Raw genomic sequence first — 19,327 nt, forward strand, 5'->3', positions numbered from 1 at the left:
CATAAGTACTGGACTTCATGTTGAAGAGCCTAGCCAACTGAATATTTGTTTCAAGCTTCTGCATGCCTACCATGAAAACAGTGCTGTAGTTATGGAGGGCAGAACAGGCCCTCCATGAAATATACTTGAAACCCATTGAAATCTCCTTTCCAGGTCCATCTACCCCATAGTCAATTCACACATTTCCTCGCAGTCATAAAAGAAGAATAGCCAAAGGCATAAACTCCAACATTTTGTAGACTTCACTTGGACACTGTGGACAAGCAACATCAGAGAGAGGTTAAGAGGTGGCAAAAGCTATTAATGAGGAAGAGCACACAAGCTGGGAGGAGATGCTGCAGTTTGCTTTTGGCAGGGAAGAACAAAACTCCAACCCCCCTTTTCTTTCCTCTCCTGTGAGTAAACTAAATGCAAACTGGTTTTACACTTTGAACTCAGCGATTGACTTTAGTGAGGGGACAAAAGGGGAACACAGGAGAAAGAGATTCGCTGGGGCATTTTAAGAACAAATGAGGAAGGATTGATTGGGACTCTTTCTGCAAACTTGAGACATTTGGAGGGAATGGCAGGCAGCCAAGGGTGCAAGAGGAACTTCACTAATACCCTGTAATTTGTACTATTTTATGAATGCATATGAATAGTGTAAAAAAAAGGTATTCTTGGAGCCACTAAAGATGAGGAGAGAAGCAAAGCAGGAGAGTTTTCCCCTGTTGCCATAAGGTCAAATCTACCATATTGAATCAGATATGTACAAGACCCACCTCCACTCTCCCTGGTGCTCTGGGAGTATGACTTTACAAAGAGGGGGTATGGGACCTCTGACAGTATTCTCAGCACCCTCGCCATTCCCATGCTCCTTTGGAGAAAACTATTGCAGGAAAAGTATCACTAAAATTGTACTGTCTGTCAAACACTATTAGAGTCTAATTACATGCAGTATTTGGGAGTGCTCCTCCACTCCTCCCCAATACTTTATCTTCAGACCTTTTCATTATTAGGCACAGAGAGCCCAAAACAACATAAAACAACATGGTTTTGTTATAGCATTGTCACACCACCCTTCTCCCAAACTTTAATATAGGCAAAGAAATTAGAGTTGCTCACAACACAGTCTGCAGCATCAGCCAAGACTATCCGCCCCACATTCCCAGTTGTCAGAGCTTCTCTCAAGCCTCAGAAGTATTGCTTTCATGGGGAGCCACAACTGCTGAAACATCCTCTTATGCCCTTGTATATAATTCCAATAAAATGAATGCAGATTCATGTACTACAGTACATGGATGTCTGTGTTACCAGCAGCCATGGTTTTGTGAAGGGCCACTATTTAAAAGGCAATTCTCACTATTTGCATTTCTGCAATTCACTTCACATTGAACTCATTGTTAACAACAGAGAAGAACACAGTATGAGCCAGCGGACATTGCTGGATATTTGAGTAAGGAGATGCTAATGGGAGCTGCAATTCAATAAACTCCAGAGGAGCTACTTTTGCCCAACATTTACAAAATACACAAATACACAGTATCATCTACCTCATCACACAAGGGTTTTTGGCACCCTGCTCCTCTTCAGTACCGGGCCTGCTGAGAGCCATCACATGAAGCTGGTGTGACCCGACCCCATTATGGCCAAAGTGGCAAGGAAGCATCGCAGGATACTTCCTCATCAACAACAGTGAATTACATTTTGGGTGGCTCCAACGGATCTACCTATATATATATATATATATATATATATATATATATATATTTGGCCCTTTCCCCTGTCTGATGGGGGGAAAGGCAATGCAGCAATGTGCGCCACCACTCTTTCCCCATTTGATTGCGTGCTGGGACAAGGTACCAATGTGCCTTCTCTTGATGCCCCCATGTGATGGGAGAAGGAGGGATGGTGCATGGGTCACCACAAGGCGCCACACACACCTTCCGTTCTGTGGCAAAATGAAGTAAAATAGAGAGGGAGGTAATCAGTATGATGAGGCCCCCAGTATCATGGGCAATCACCTATATATACCTTAAACACTAGATAACACATCATGATTCTCACAAAGTGGATAGCAGTCCCCGAGAGTTTATGTCATGGATCTGGAACATTTGGCCTTACAGATTGTTTGTCCTACAACTTCCATCAGCTTCACATATCACATTCAATAATAAGGGATTATGGAAAGGTCAAACCTTTGAAGGACTAATGTCTTATTGTGGTTAATGTCATAATAACTCACAAGAATATTCATTGTTAATTCAGTAAAGCTAGATGATTGACAAAAGTTTGTTTTTGATTGAAACGCGGTTCTGCTTTCTCTCCCAACTGGGCAAATATGGTTAGTGATGCCACCTGTCGAACAAATAAGAACACCCAGCTGCTTGCCTCTTGCCATATAAGAAGGGATAAATATCCAGTTTGTCTTATGAATATCACATCTGTGATTCCCCCTGCAGTAGATGGGGTGGCAGGGCACATTTTAAGGAAGCTTAGGGAAATGTCAATCTGACCTTGTGACAATCGCTTTCTCTCTCTTTCAGACACACACACACACCCTTTCAGGTTTTCCTCCACCCTTCCATGCTTTTTAATTGGAGGCTGCTGGAATATGTATCACTCCTTTAATTAAATAAAATTACAAGCTTTGGCAAAGCCGTGCGTCTTTAAGATGCTAGGGGCAGGTACAGAACATTCAGCCCGGCTTTGCCTGCCTGTGCTAACAGGAAAACAGCTGCCCAGTTTCCTGTCAGATAGAGAAAGACTAGGAACAGAAGAACCCAACTAGTCCTTTGATGATCTAAACTCACCACTCATCAAAGCTAAAAGGGAATGTGAGGAAATTGCTAGATTTTAGGTTCAGGTTTTTGAATAGAAGGCTGAGCAATCTAGAGTAAAATAGCATTTGGCATTTTAAGTGCTCCTCTTGTACTATCTTGAAAAGTCTTACAATAATAATTCATTATGTTGTTCATGACGAAAGCTAAGGAAACGGCAGCATCAGGAGGGAAATTGCATTTCATCCTGCAGCCCTTTCTCTGACTTTTAAGATTGGACAGCCTTTTCCCCATACTTTCCAACATTTTGGGGCTGCAGCCATTTGCTTTTGCCTGACCCTACAGGGAAAAATTCTGCTCCCTCCTTTTCTCTCCCCTCTTCTGCTGCACTTTGAATTACAATTGTAACAACTGAAGTAAGTCAATAATGAAAGGAAAAGGTTTGCAGAAGAGGTAAAAAATCCAAGACATTTGAAAACTTCTGGGGGAAATGGAACAACAGAGGATTGATCAGGACTGTCACTGCCAAATTGGATAATCTGGAGGGTATATTTCACTATACAACCCCATTTTCTTATTGGTAAAAGTTTAGATAGGTAAATAAGGGATGGAGAATAGGTGGCTCTCCAGATATCTTTAGACTTGGGCCCCTTCCATACAGCTGAAGAAAATCCCACATTATCTGCTTTGAACTCGGATATATGGCAGTGTGGACTCAGATAATCCAGTTCAAAGCCAATATTGTAGGTTATTCTGCCTTGAAATTCTGGGTTATATGGCTGTGTGGAAGGGCCCTACATCCATCATCACCTGACCATTGATACTGCTTGCTAAGGTGGATGAGAATAGCTGTCCAACAACATTTGGAGGGTCACACACTCCATATAGACCCACATAAGGCAGTTGAAACTGGATTGAACTGCATTATATGGGTCTAACTATATAATGTGGTTCACACTGCCACTTTCTCTGGCATAGCAACATCTTATGGAAACTCCCTGTGGTTTGTAGCTTGGTCAGAAGTGCCATAGAAGCTCTGTTCCTGAGAATTCAAAATGAATCTAAACCACATATCCCAAAATTCCACAGGATGAAACCATGGTACTTGAAGTGAAACTGCAGTGCTCTAATTGTATAGCACGAAAATGCTCAAGGCTCCAAAAAGGGAGTGCTTAAGGGACATAGCCATCAAGGTGAGAGCAGGTGTTAGAATCAAATAAATTGCCTAAGAGATAACCTTAGGAAAGCCTTCCATACATGTATGGACACACAGAGATCCAAATGTGTAGCAACCTCTCTTATATTTCTGCCAATAAGGTACCAAAAGTGTAGGACCAGTTTCTTCCTCCTATTCGCACCCATCAGTTTCAGGGCCCTTCCACACAGCCCTATATCCCAGAATATCAAGGCAGGAAATCCCACAATATCTGCTTTGAACTGGGTTATCTGAGTCCACACTCAGATAATGTGGGATTTTTTTTCTTGATATTCTGGGCTGTGTGGAAGGGCCCCCAGACTCCAAAGAGAGAGAAAAGAGACCCAATCACTAAGGAAAAAGAAGATGACCCAAGGAAATAAGCCTGAAAGCTAAGATTCGACTTCCATGTGCCATGCACAATCCACGATCCACTAATCCCAACAAAATAATCAGCCCCTTTAGGGTGGCACACTGAAATTTAAGGGTCCGTTTTGTCGCATAAAACAGCATTAGACCAATTGGCTTTGATGTATCCAGTTACTAAGTACTTCATCACACTAAAGCATCTATCCACTTTAAATCGAGCTGCCTTCTGCAGAATGCTGGGATTTGTAATTTAGTGAGGTCAAGGACCTCTCTGGATGGGCTGTTTAAAGGCCCCTTCCCTAAACTACAAACCCCAGAATTCTGCAGGAAGCAACAACCAGATTTAAAGTAGATACTAGGAGCTTGTGTGATGAGATCACAATTCAATGCTGAAGGTGCCATTGCGCTGCATTGCCATTAGGTGGCAGCAGCGGGCCAGAAAAATGATTCATTTTCTAGGCCTTTTTTTTTTTTCCAAATTACAAGCCTGAAATTTGGAAAAAAATTCAATATGTTCAATTCTGTTTCAATATGTTTCAAGTGAGAAGGAAGAAAAAGTTTTGGATCTACATCTTTATATACACTGATGGACTGCAAAATACAAGATTTATGTCTATATGATTATATACATAGTCAGGGGGAGGGAGCGCCAGACTGAAATGGTAAAAAATAAATTACAGCTGTAACATTGATCATACATTTACAAAGGTCTGAATTAGCAAACATGTGCTGACATCTGACAACTAGTATGTAGTTCTGACTGGCTGTTCATTGTCTCCAAAGAGTTAAAAAGAAGTGATAGGCAAGTTGTGGCCCTCCAGAATTTGCAAAGGAATGTGTTGCCTCAGAGGGGCCGCAGTGCACAACAGGTTAAACCGCTAAGATGCAGAACTTGCTGATCAGAAGGCCAGCAGTTCGAATCAACGAATGGGATGAGCTCCCATTGTTACCCCCAGCTTCTGCCAACCTAGCAGATTGAAAACATGTGAATGTGAGTAGATCAATAGGTGCTGCTTTGGCAGAAAAGTAATGGTGCTCCATGCAGTCATGCTGGCTACATGACCTTGGAGGCGTCTATGAACAACTCTGGCTCTTTGGCTTAGAAATGGAGATGAGCACCAATCCCCAGAGTTGGACACGACTAGACATAATGTCAAGGGGAAAACTTTACCTGTGCTACCCCAGAGTGTGGTGCAGTCCTCTTCTCTGGAGGTTTTTAAGCAGATGCTGAATATCCATCTATTCTGGGTGGTTTTATAGTTTGTTCCTGCATGGTAGAATGGGGTTGAACTGCATGGATCTTGTCGTCTATTCCAACTGTATGATTCTATGAAATGCCATTAGTTCTAGACAGGATGGACTCTGGTGAGGAATGCTAGGAGTTGTAATTCAGCAATATCTATTTATTTATTTGTTTGTTTGTTTGTTTGTTTGTTTGTAGCTTTTATATTCCGCCCTTCTCACCCCGCAGGGGACTCAGGGCGGATTACAGTGTACCCATATATGGCAAACATCCAATGCCAATTTTAACATACAACATATACAGACATACACAGAGGCTATTTAACTTTTTCTGGCCGCCAGGGGAGCTGTCACTTTAATCGTCCATCTGCAACGCTGATGAAGCACTTCCGCATTCTCGCATGCTTCCCCGCTGGAATGCTTTGCTGGAGTCTTCTTTATGGCCTCATAATTTAGTTCATTTAGCCTCCCCACACTTTTTTTAAGGTGGTACCTTATTTTCCTACTTGACAGATGCAACTGTCTTTCGGGTTGCAAAGGTCGACAACAGGCTACACACGATTGGTTGGAAACCCACTCCAACCCGGTCTGGCTTCGAACTCACGACCTTTTGGTCAGAGTGATCTTAATGCAGCTGACACTCAGCCAGCTGCGCCACAATCCCGATGCAATATGGAGTGAGGGTTAAACGATTTCCTCCTGTTGGTAATAAAAATGTATTTTGCATTCAGCAAAGTCAGGTCTGTTTAAGGAACTCATCCCATTGAGAGGGGAGGGGGGATTGGGAGAATAATCTTCTTACCATAGTGTTTCATTATGTTGTGTTTATAATGAAAACAGATAATACTTTCACCCCATCACATCACACACAATGTGCTTTTGTCCATTACTACAGTAATCCTCTGCGGTCTGAGCTATCACATGGGCGAGTGTAGTCCCTGCCCATTCTGCTTTCTTTCTTTTCTTTTTTTAATTAAAAAGGGAGAAACCTCAGAATTGCAGAAGTTTGAGATGTAGGTCTTAAAAGGGGGGAAAATATAGCAACAACTAAGTGGTGATATTTTGAAATTGCGCAATTCCTAAAGAAATTAATTTTAAAAAATTACTGTACAAGAATCATGCAAGAGGATTACTGTCTCCTTGAGTCCCCCTGGGGAGATAGGGTGACCTATAAATAAACTATTTATTATTATTAGGAAGAAAAAAATGCAGGCGAAATGTCAGGAGAAAAATTGCCTCCAGAACATGGCCATATAGCCCGGAAAAACCTACAACAACCCACTATTTATTATTATTATTATTATTATTATTATTATTATTATTAAAGGAGCAGTGATGATCATTTGAAGACCACCCATAGGATATGAATCCCTAAGTTTTTTGTTGTTAGCCGCCCTGAGTCCCTCTGCAGAGATTGAAATAGGACGGGAGATAAATGTCCTAAATAAATAAGGGTCCATACATACTGGAAGTATGTGTCTCTCCTCTCACCCCCCCCCCCCCCCTTCTCATATCTTTTTTTTTTTACTTCCCCAGGCAAAAGGTCTCTAAATTGAATGCCTTTTCCTCTGCTGCCCTCTGGTGTTTGATGTGAGACTTGCAGCCATAGTCCTGCTCTTCCTTAACCTAGGAGTAATCTCTGCCTAAATATGCTAAAGGCACCAAATTCTTTGTTGGTGATAGACACACATGTGTAATCCTATCCTGTAAATTTATATGTGGCATGCTAACAAACCATTGTCTCTGTGCAATGGTTTGTCTGATCTTGGAAGTTAAGCCGCGTCAGTCCTGGTTTTATTTGAAAGGGAGAGCAACAATGACTACTGAGTTATGTGGGCTATATCAGAGGAAGGAACTGTGGAAACCACCTCTTTGTATTTCTTGTCTAAGAAAACCCTCTGATTTACTTGACTGACCATGATTTAGAGTTGTTCATTTAGTTTATTATATTTTATTTTAGCACATTAGGCCATTATATATGTTTGTGTGTCCGTGTGTGTGTGTCCCCGTGTGTGTGTGTGTTCCTGTTGTAGAAAGGAGGAGTACTCTTCGGCAAGCATGACACACCTGTGATATCTTACCACCACCTGCTGGATATAAGAAGCAACATGCTCCTGGCATAATATTTTGGAAATAAGCTAGATTCCAACACACACACACACACATCTCAAAATATTTGCTTTTTCAGACCTTGACAATCATAAAATTAGCATCTATTTTGATGACTCCATTATAATGATCTGTAACTCATATTCCAAGTTTACTCTGTGTGCCTACCTGATACCCATATCCCAGGGAGTAAAATATAAAAATTAATATTGAACATTACAAGCTTCTGGATCAGGCATGGGCTAACTTCGACCCTCCAGATGTTTGGGCTTCAACTCCCAGAAATCCCAGCCAGCTTACCAGCTCTTAGAAATTGTGGGAGTTGAAGTCCAAAACACCTGGAGGGCCGAAGTTTGCCCATCCCTATCTGGTCTGCAGTAAAAGACTGCTGAAATAATGAGACCACACTCACTAATAATGGAAGTAATTCACCACAATCTGAAAAAAGAATGGTATATTTTTGTTGTTTTTTTTTGTCATTGTTGTTGTTGTGTGTCTTCTACTACCTTGTCACACATGCCACCAGAATCAACCAATCTTGCAGCAGATCACAGCGATACCAGTGGCGCCCACACAAGGGGCATGAGACCATTGCAGATTCCCCCTACCTTCATCACAAGAGGGAAGTCTCCTAAATCCAGTTCAACCCATCTTTCCTTCCATCAGCCACCACCAGGGCCAGTTCAGTCACGGAGCCGCCCCAGAAGTAGTTCTCCAGGCTGTGATGGGAGCCATCAGGCTTTGTGACTGAACTACTGAGGACCCACTGCCACCGCTGAAAATTGGCAAGTGTGAAGAGGTCCCTAGTCAGTTCTGCATAAGACAAACCTGAGGTGAAGCTACCATGGAGATTTTCATGGCATAATTTGCCCTTCTCTGAGGTTGAAACAGTGTGACTTGCTCAGTCACCCAATGGGTCTTGATGGTCAAGTAGGAATTGGTTTCTCAGTGTCCTAGTTCAACACATAAACTACTAAACCAGGGTGTCAAACATATTACCCTCCAGAAGTTTGGGCCTCCAACTCCTAGAAGTCTTATTCAGCTTGTCCAATGGTCAGGAATTCTGGGAGCTGAAGTCCAAAACACCTGGAAGACCACATGTTTGACACCACTAGCCTAGCGATTCCTAGAGGGGGGAAATAGCAGTTCTTTATTCACTTTCATAGGAGTTCAGAAGTTTGACGCCACTGCGCCAAACTATGATGATTTCTATATGAAATTTCTACTCATGTTAAAAGCAAGGGTTTAAAATCTCATAGTTTTCCAAAGTTGTTGTGCCTAGGTGATGGACCTGTCTAGCTGATGAACTTGCAGCCCAATAGGGAATGCCGGGAATCAAAATCCAATAAAATTTAGAGGGTTGCATATTTATCATCTTTATTGCAGTCCTAATGTGACTAGGCAATCTGTGCTGGATGGGGGTCACACTCCCCCTGAAAACACAGGTCTGCAGTCTGGGGGTCCTCCTGGACTCATCACTAAGCCTGGGGGCCCAGGTTCAGTGGTGGCCAGGAGGGCCTTTGCACAATTCAAACGTGTGCTAGCTGCTATCGTATCTTGAGAAGCCAGACTTGACCATGGTGGTCTATGTCTTGGTTCCATACCATTTATACCACTACTATAATGGGTGGAGTTGCCCCTGAAAAGTGCCCAAAAACTTCAACTAGTCCAAAGATCCACAGCCAGGTTACTCACAGGTGCTGGATCCAGGAAGCATACTACCCCACTGCTACACTGACTTACTTACTTACTTAGGCGATCCCTCGTAGTCCGAGGATGATGGTCCTCCTTGTATAGTATTCTGTTGGTGGGTCCGTAGATGACTGTGGAGCCCATTTCTTGATCTGCATGTTCTCCCACAGTGAGGGCATTGGAAGGCGGTCCTGGTCGGGGTTGGCTTGATGCGCCTTCCTCTTGGCACATTTCTCTCTTTCACCCTCCATTCATGCCTCTTCAAATTCTACAGCACTGCTTGTCACAGCTGATGTCCAGCTGGAGCACTCATGGGCTTCCCAGTTCTCAGTGTCTATGCCAGAGTTTTTAAGGGAGTTTTTAAGGTTGGCTTTGAGCCCATTTTTAAATCTCTTTTCCTGCCCACCAATATTTTGTTTTCCGTTCTTGAGTTTGGAGTAGAGCAACTGCTTTGGGAGATGGTAGTCAGGCATCCGGACAACGTGGTCGGTCCAGCGGCATTGATGGCGGAGGACCATCACTTCAATGCTGGTGGTCTTTGATTCTTCCAGCACACTGACATTTGTCCGCTTGTCTTCCCAAGAGATTTGCAGGATTTTTCGGAGGCAGCACTGATGGAATCATTCCAGGAGTTGCATGTGACGTCTGTAGACAGTCCATGTTTTGCAGGCATATAGCAGGGTTGGGAGGACCATAGCTTTATAAACAAGCACCTTGGTATCCCTACGGATGTCCCGGTCTTCAAACACTATGTGCTTCATTCAGAGAAATGCTGCACTCGCAGAGCTCAGGCGGTGTTGAATTTCAGTGTCAATGTTGACTTTTGTGGAGAGGTGGCTGACAAGGTAGCAGAAATGGGCAACATTGTCTAATGTTACACCATTAAGCTATATTTCTGGCATTCACCTGTACTGGTTGCCAATATGTTTCCAGGCCCGATTTAAGGTTCTGGTTTTGACCTTTAAAGCTCTAAATGGTTCAGGTCGAACTTACCTATCTGACTGCATCTTCTCCTACCAATTCACTTGAGCACTAAGATGTTCTGGAGAGGCCCTTCTCTCACTGCCGCCACTGTCACAAATGCAGTTGGAGGTGACGAGAGAGAGGGCCTTCTCAGTGGCAGCCCCGACCCTCTGGAACTCCCTCCCCAAGGAGATTAAAACAGCCCCTTCCCTGATGTCTTTTTAGAAACAGATGAAGACATTCCTGTTCAAGCAAGCATTTAATGAAGAAGTCTAACTTGAAGTAACAGGAAGGCTAACTTGCAGTGAGCTGAGCAAATTGTGTTCCCGCAACTATAGTAATGGTTTTAAATTCTTATTTATGTTTTATTTTATAGATGGTTTTATTTGTTATATATGTTGTTTGATTTGTTCTGCTTTAATATGTTGTGAGCCACTTTGGGTCCCGTTTAGGGAGAAAAGCAGGATGTAAATATTATTATTATTATTATTATTATTATTATTATTATTATTATTATGTGCATCTGAAATGAATTAGGAATCCAGATAGCAAAATCCTACACTTCTGGATTTGAGCACAGGACAATTTAAACTGTATCACAGCTGAACTCCTTTACACGTTCCTTTACAGAAAGAGGGCTGGCTGCAATCACAAAAGAAAGTCACTGTATGCTGTTCCTGTCATGAGGAAGCCCATCAATCTGGCCCTTTTCCAGAAACCTCACCAAAATACGGGAAACCTAGGCATGCTGCAAAGACAATAGGAGGAAGATCCTTGGGGCACAGTGGGCAAGGACTCCATAGGCTGGTGGAAGGGGCAGGAAACCCCATGAAATGCCAAGGAAGGGGGACCATAGGAGACAAAAGCACCTTAACAGCCCTGGGGACCAATGAAACATTACAAGGAGTTAGGCAGTCAGCTCTTTCCCTTCCTTCCCAAACAGGCATGCTTATCAATTGGGGGGGGGGGGGGAGGAATCCAAAGTGAGTAGCTCCTGTACACTTTGAATCCATAGGGGTTTTTTAGTGCAAGAAGGCATGATTTCCCCTCAAGAATAACACCATGAAAGAAAGGGAGAGGGTGCAGAAGAGGGGCATGGGTTCAATTGCAAATCTTAGTTTCCACAAAACTGAAGCCAGGAATATTTAGTGCAGTGGTTTAAGGAGCATCCATATTGCAAAATTATAGTAGTTTGATATCATTTTAGACAACTATGCCACCAACCTGGGTAATCCTGGATTTTTGTAATCCTGTGAGATAATTAAAATTCTACATTAAAAAGTTCTAGTTAACCAAGGACGGCTCAACTCATTATGCAAAGTAAGCATTTGCAGTATAGTTGATTTTGCCCAGGGGCGCTTTTGGGGGGAAATAGACCTTGACATATGTGAGTTGTAGTTACTGGGATGTATAGTTCACCTAAAATTAAAGAGCATTCTGAACTCCACCAATGATGGAATTGAACCAAATATGGCACACAGAACTCCCATGATGAACAGAAAATATATATCAAAGATTGGTTGAGGGGGATGGGTGCCAAAATACTGTGTGAAAATTATCTAGGGCCACCTCTGTAGTTAGCTTTACTTCACTACAGCACTTGAATGACACATTAAAATTTCCAAAGGATGGAACTAGAGCAATCCAAGGGGCTTCTGACAGTTCAGAGTAATGTAGACAACATGTTAGTGTGAAATTGCTATCTTTCATTTACTCACTGGACATCTCCACATTTTCCCCAGAATGTGGTGTATACTGCAACTTTTGGCCCCATGTAAACTGTTGGAGCCCCCAGTGGTGCAGTGGGTTAAAATGGGTTAAAGTGGGTTAAAGTGCTGAGCTGCTGAACTTGCTGACTGAAAGTTTGAAGGTTCGAATCCATGGAGCGGGGTGAGCTCCCGCTGTTAGCCCCAGCTTCTGCCAACCTAGCCGTTCGAAAACATGCAAATGTGAGCAGATCAATAGGTACAGCTCTGATGGGAAGGTAACTGCGCTCCTTGCAGTCATTCCGACCACATGACCTTGGAGGTCTACGGACAATGCCAGCTATTTGTTTTAGAAATGGAGACGAGCACCAATCCCCAGAGTCGGACACAACTGGACTTAATGTCAGGGGAAAATCTTTTTACCTAAAACTATTGGATGAGTTCCAATACTGAATCAGCCAACATGGTCATCCCATGTTCCCTGGACTCAGACAGCCTGAGGATATAGTATGGAAGTCACCACTACCCCTGGTTATTGCCAGGTAAGATATGGGTCATATCACTTCTCATTGCCTGGAGTGAGCTGGAGCATTTTGAAGAGGAGGGGGAGATTTCTCATCTCCTTTCTCCTCTTTCTCTCATTGCTCTGGCACCAGCTGATATCACTCAAGCCAAAAACAACTAGGAAAACCCATGCCGCATCCTCTGGCTTCCGCATTAAGAGGAATAGGAGTGGATTGCAAAGGCACGCCATCCACCGGGTGATCAGGGCTCCCACCTGTCTCCGCAGCAGCTGGAGAGGTGATGGTGCAAACCATTCTATGGCCAATCGAGCATTTTTTGCTCCAGATCAGCCCTTGGATCAGTGGAGATCCACTCTTGGACCATCTAACTTGGAGCTGTGTGCATTCAATATCAACAAAAAGAAAATAACTCTGCTGTTCGTGTTACATGTGAAATCAATTCTCTGAAGAGTGTTAAAAGGCTTTCACATGGAATCAAAGTGCTGACAATGTCCGATTTGGGGGGAGAGTGGATGAAAGACAAGATGGGAAGTGGTGCTGTCTTCATTAGCCTCTCATGATCACCTTTTCCTTTCTCTTTTCCTGAAAGTAGTTTATATAACCTGCTATCTGTCAGGACCTCAGAGGACTGTTCTCAAGTAGCTTTTCCGTAACGGAAAAGGCCTTCTATTTATCTTTACTGCTAACAAAGAGGAACAGGATCTCTGTTCTCTAGACCCAGGAGGAGCCTCAAGTATCTATGAAGGAAGATATAGACTAGGGACTCAAGATAAACTTGTCAGAAATGGTGAGATGGGCCTTTGCATCCCATGAGATCAAGTCATTCTGTCTCAACAGCTGGACAAGATATATGGTGGAACTACCTATTTCAGCCAGCCTGAACAATTTTTCCAAAACATTAATTCATGCAGAAGCATAGGATGGCTCTGCATTGGAGAATTAATGCAATTTGACACCACTAACTGGCATGCTTCAATCCTATAGACTCCCAAGATGTGTAGTTTGGTGATGCAGCAGCAATCTTTAGTGAAGAAGGCTAAAGCTGTGATTCCCATGATTCCATAGCATTGAGCCATGGCAGTAAACGTGTAGAATAGATGCTTCTGGAATTGTGGTGCTCAGGTCAGGTAACCTTACCAGGTCAATTAGATTAGATGCAGATGATCAAGGATGGCTTTAAATGGTGTATTTTAATGTTGAGACAAATGTTTTTAATGTTTATGTATGCATATAATGAATGTATGTCCCGGCATTGAATGTTTGCTGTATATATGCTGTGCTCCGCCCCGAGTCCCTTTCGGGGTGAGAAGGGCAGAATATAAATGTTTTAAATAAATAATATCAAATAAGATCTGAACAAAGCAGAATAGAGATGCAACTTTACTTTCCTCAATCTAGACACTATATTCCTTTTGATGCAGCTCAAAATTCCATTGGCTTTTTTAGCTGCTGCATCACATTGTTGGCTCATGTTGTGGTCTACTAAGTCTCCTAGATCCCTTTCACATGTAGTACTTTTAATCCATCAGCCATACCATAACTGTACATGTCATTTTCATTGCCAAAATGTAGTATCATACATTTCTCCCTGTTGATATTCAGTTTGTTAGTTTCTGTGAAGATCATTTTGGATTCTGATCCTGTCCTCTATGGTATTACTATTAGCTATCCCTCCCAATTTGGTGTCATCTGCAAACTGGATAATCACGCCTTCTCTTCAGTCATCCAAGTAATTGATAAATATGCTGATTTGCACTGAACCCACAATGTTGAATTGCACTGTGACACCCCACCCTACTTCTCTCCAGGATGAGGAGGAATTGCTGTAAGTGTCTTTGCGTTTGGACAGTTTTCATTTTCTTTATTTTCAGTACTTTCATTGTGTGTACTGTTTTTACTTGTACACTTGTAGGGCAGGATGTAAACAAATATATAAATTAGCTTAAAATAATAGGATACCTGGAATATGCATTTGTTTTCTACTAGCTGGTTATTTTAATGTAGGGAGCATTCAGAAGTGCCATTCCCAGTTAATACTCTTCAATTACACTAGTCATTTTGGCACTGCAGATTGTAAACTCCCCAGTGTTGAGCACGTGTCCCAGCTTCAGGTAATCAAATCCTGAGAACCAAGGATACCCTAGTTTGTCTGAACCAGTCATCTTTACATATCCCAGGCCCTGTGCAGCACAGTATATGTACACATTATGAAGAATGTGCGTCTAGGAGGGCCAAAAGATCATTAAGAGTATAGGCCAGATGAATTACAACATGGGACGATAGTTTTGTTGTAAGGCAAGGCTACCTGGCCTCAGACTTGGTTTGTTGTTGTTTCAAAGGCCTGACTTATCTTTGCTACTGCATTTCCCTGTTCCAGACAGGCCTTCCTTCCGATCTGATTGTTGGCAGGACCTGAAATGGAGATTTCCAGCAATTGTTTTAAACCGTGGCCTTTTGCCCTCTGATTGGAGACATGCCAAAGTCCCCTCCTCACTCCCTTCCCCTCCAGAAAGTGCAGAGCCATCATCTTTGATATAGAAGTCATATCTCAGTCCCAAAGGAACAGTCTCTCTGTTCCTAACCCATAACTTAGATTTGTCTTCTAGGACCAGAGGGCAGATAAAGACAATTTGTTGCCTCAAATGGAATAGAAAATGCGGAGTCTCTCCCATGTAAAAGTGGGTCCACTACTGACCACTGAATTTCATTTCCCACTGTCTTGAGTGTCATGTATGTGCCATGTTTTCAAAATAATGATTAGACAAAATTAACAGAAAAGGTTACAATTTAGGGTTATTCATAATGACTACATGGTACCTTCTCTTTGAAGAGCAATACAGCAGTTGCTGATGATGAAGAGTAAATGTGAATTGAGGCTAACTCTAGATATGATTAGCCACAGTGAAAAACAATAAACTACATTGTTATCAGATAGTTCCCTAAGAGAAGTCACAGTGGAATAAATAAACAAAGGTTTTCCATATCTTTACCCAGTCATTAATTGGAATCGAGATTGCAGTTAAGAAATCAGAAGAAGACTACGATTGGGGGGGGGGGGTAGTTCATTAAATACTAAAGTCAAGACTGTCCATGCCATACATAATTCTGATATCCATGTATAGTTCATAAGAGCTTGACAGCAAAAAAAAACAAAACAAAAAAGCTGATAGGAATAAAATCAGTTCCTTTGAAATGTGAGAGAGTTCTAGAGAGACCATGGAGTGCTAAAAAGACAAATAAATGGACCCTAGAGTAAATCATCCCAGGTGACTTAACTGAGACTGTCTTACTTTGGCTGTATCATGAGAAGGCATAACTCACTTGAAAAGACACTAATGGTTGGTAAGAAAGAAGGTGATAGGAAAAGCTGAAGGCCTTATTCAGATGGAGATACTCCAATGAAGCTGTAGCTACCCTGTGAGTAAAAAATCTGATCAGGGAAATGAATGACAGGATGTCCTGAAGGCCTCACATCCATAGATAGGGTCACCATAAATTGGACTTGATGGCAATTAACAACAATGTTTAACCTAAAACATATATGAGGGATGGATGAAGCCTTATTTCCTTATCTCCTTTGAAATCGTATTCTACCACATTTTTCCCTCAGCCCCTATCCAATCATGGCCAAAGCATGGGCACAAAAGAATTCATTGGTTTAAGGCAAGATGCACAAGATGCAATCACTGCACATTCAGTGACTTTCTTACTTGTACATTTTCTTAAACAAAAACCTTCCCTGAATATTTAAAATTACATGTAACTACCATTTTAATTAAGCATACATGTGTGTATTTTTCATGAAGTTTTTCAGCCCTGCTGTGCACATGGTGTGAGATATCAGGCATTAAATCTGAATGTTGGAAAAACTTTCAGCAATTTTGCCACTGTGAAGTTGGAATACAGAGTCTGGAATTTGATAGTTCAATACTGTCACTATTAAGGTGTCTGCCATTAATCATGGTAATTTAATCTTGCATTCCTTTGGCTAGATCTACTGATCATGCAATTGCACTTGTTTATATGTAAATATCTATGCACATCTATTTGCACACCAGATCCCATCTATTGCTCTACTATGTTGTTTTGCATTTTAAATAGTTCACATATAGACCTGGTTAGAACCCTGATGAGAGACCACCAATGAATACCAGGTACTGTAGACTATATTTGAGAAGAAGGAGAGAGCAAATAATCTCTGAGCAACCTGGCCTAGAAAAACATTATAAAATTCATGAGGTCACCATAAATTGACAGCCAATTTGAAAATGTGTGCATGTGTGTGTTGTGTCAACACACACATATAGGGACTTCCATATATTATGCAAACACACACCCTATCTGTGGATCAGTGGTTTACAACCTAGGATTTTTCATGTTTTTGAAAATCAACTCTCAGAATTCTCAGCTATCATAGCCAATTGTAAGGCATTCTGGGATCTGAAGTTCAAAGCAGTTGGAGCACCAAAGGACGAGAACCACTACTGAAGTGGGAGTAGATTTTTCTCTGTATTTTGCAAAAATAAATATCTCCCTGTTCACTTAATCACTGAAAACTCTGAGAAAAGTAGGCTATTGCATATTAAAACTGATTCCACAATAACAGTCACAAGACCCATCATGATTTCCCTGCAAAACTTTTACAAGATTACCTATCTGAAACTTATCAGAACATTTTGTAACTTTGTCATAATTAGTCTTGTTTTTAACTACCTTTGTTTGTTCAGCAAGCAGTTTTTTAAAAAAGAGGACACACTGTGGCTTTGATGTTAGTGGGGTGCCAAATCCATTCTGGGTTTAAGTCTGAACTATCCTAGGTGATCAAGTAGTTTTGGCTTTTCATCTGAGTTATCCATTGTGCTGAACCAATTTAGGGACTAGAATTCAGTATCTTAGGTCAGTCCTTAAAAATTCAGTCCCATTGATCCACTGACATGAAAGCCACCAAATATGTTTAGGAGCAATGTTTAAATTCTACCTTGTTCTTTTATTGAAACTTGGGAGAACCATCAGCCAAAGGCTTGGGTAAAAGATGTGCACTTAGAATAAAAGGCTTCTATGAGCAGGAATTGATCTTTATTTCACCATTTAGGATGATAGGGGGAGGCTCCGTTTAATTGCTGGCTTCATTATAGAAGTAACAAACTGAATGCAAATTAACCAAGAGCTCAATTCAACTTTCTACACACACACACAAACATACACACACACACACACCGCTTTACAGTGCAGACATTTTTAAGTCCTCAAGACATACAGCTACAGCAAGACCTTTATGACTAGACATGTGCATGCTAGTACCACAGTTATTACAGTTTTAAACATCAGGAGCTGTCCTTGAGATAAGAACTAAGTAAGGAGAAGGAAGAGAAAGAGAAAACCTTCACTACTGGTCTCATTACTTAAGGTTGACTCTGCATCTTGTGGTTCTAGAGCACAATCTGTTCAGTGCCTTCCAAGTTGCCCAGGCTTCTGTGTTCACAATTCAACTATCTAAAGCAGGGGTTCTCAAGCTTTTCACATGAAGGGCTGGCTTACAGTCCCCCAGACTCTTGGGGAGCACGGAGGACTTTAATTGTGTGCGTCCATGTGTATTGGGTATGCATACATGAATGCGTGCATCAACCATGCCACACACCCATCACCGCACATGCATTTGCTCCCACCACCACTACACTTCCACCACCACAACTCATACTCACTCGCCCTCATCTCACACACCTGTCCTCGCTGCTGCAACACACACACTTGCTGCCACCACTGCACCACTGTGTGTGTGACAGTAGCAGTGGGGGTCAAGATAAAGACATCAACAGACTGGATTGGGCCCAAGGGTCTTAATTTAGGGACCACTGATCTAAAACTTCCAAATATTTTAATCCAAATATGTAAAGCTTGATTCTGCCATAAAGGACACAATTTTACTATGGCCTGGAACCAAATCCCAGGAGGTACCAAGGACTCGCTGTATACATATTTATGCATCTACATGTCTATGTAGAAGAGAACAGCAAAGCTCAGATCCCTCCTTATTTGCCCCTAGAAATATTCAGTGAGCCCCCAAATATTGCCAAAGTGGAAGGCATAATTGGACGAGTCAGGTTCATATTTCCTCAGTTTCTGCTAAAGCACCAGCAAAGGACATATAAATGTACTGGATGCTCATGCATTCATAAGGAGACTTCTGTCTGTTCAGGCTTTGTTCTTCCTTTCTGCAATTGCTGCCCACCCAACCTAAAGGTAAATGATGAGTCCAAGAGAATTTCCCTTTCATGGTGAAAGAGAGTTGTTAGTCTTATATAATCTCTTTAAGGGCCAGAAAACCCTGTTCTTAGATGGAACAGAGACAATTATTTGTTACATTGCACTTGTTCCTTTTCCTATGACCATTTTTTTTCCTATTCTGCTTTTTCTAATGAATTTTAATGACTTTTTGGAAGAGGTCCGGTACATGCTGCTATTCTCACTTGAGCAACAGCATCTACCTTTGACTCTGAGGGCAAAACCTTCACAACAAAGCTTGAGAACATTTAATTTTCCTGGTATTTTGGAATGCTTGCAGTACTTTAACATTAGCTCTGCTGGCTCCCGGAGCTTATGTAATTTGACCTTTGAAGGGCCTAACGTTCTCCATTACAGTCAGATAGGAATTTCTGGATTCTTTGCAGGTGAGCTGGCATGTTGGAGAGATTCCTTGGTTGAGGGATGTAAGTCAAAATAACATCTGGGGGAAGGGGGCTTATCCCCCAACAGCACTTTGAGCAACTT

Source organism: Anolis sagrei, chromosome 2, assembly GCF_037176765.1.
Source record: "Anolis sagrei isolate rAnoSag1 chromosome 2, rAnoSag1.mat, whole genome shotgun sequence".
NCBI lineage: Eukaryota > Metazoa > Chordata > Lepidosauria > Squamata > Dactyloidae > Anolis > Anolis sagrei.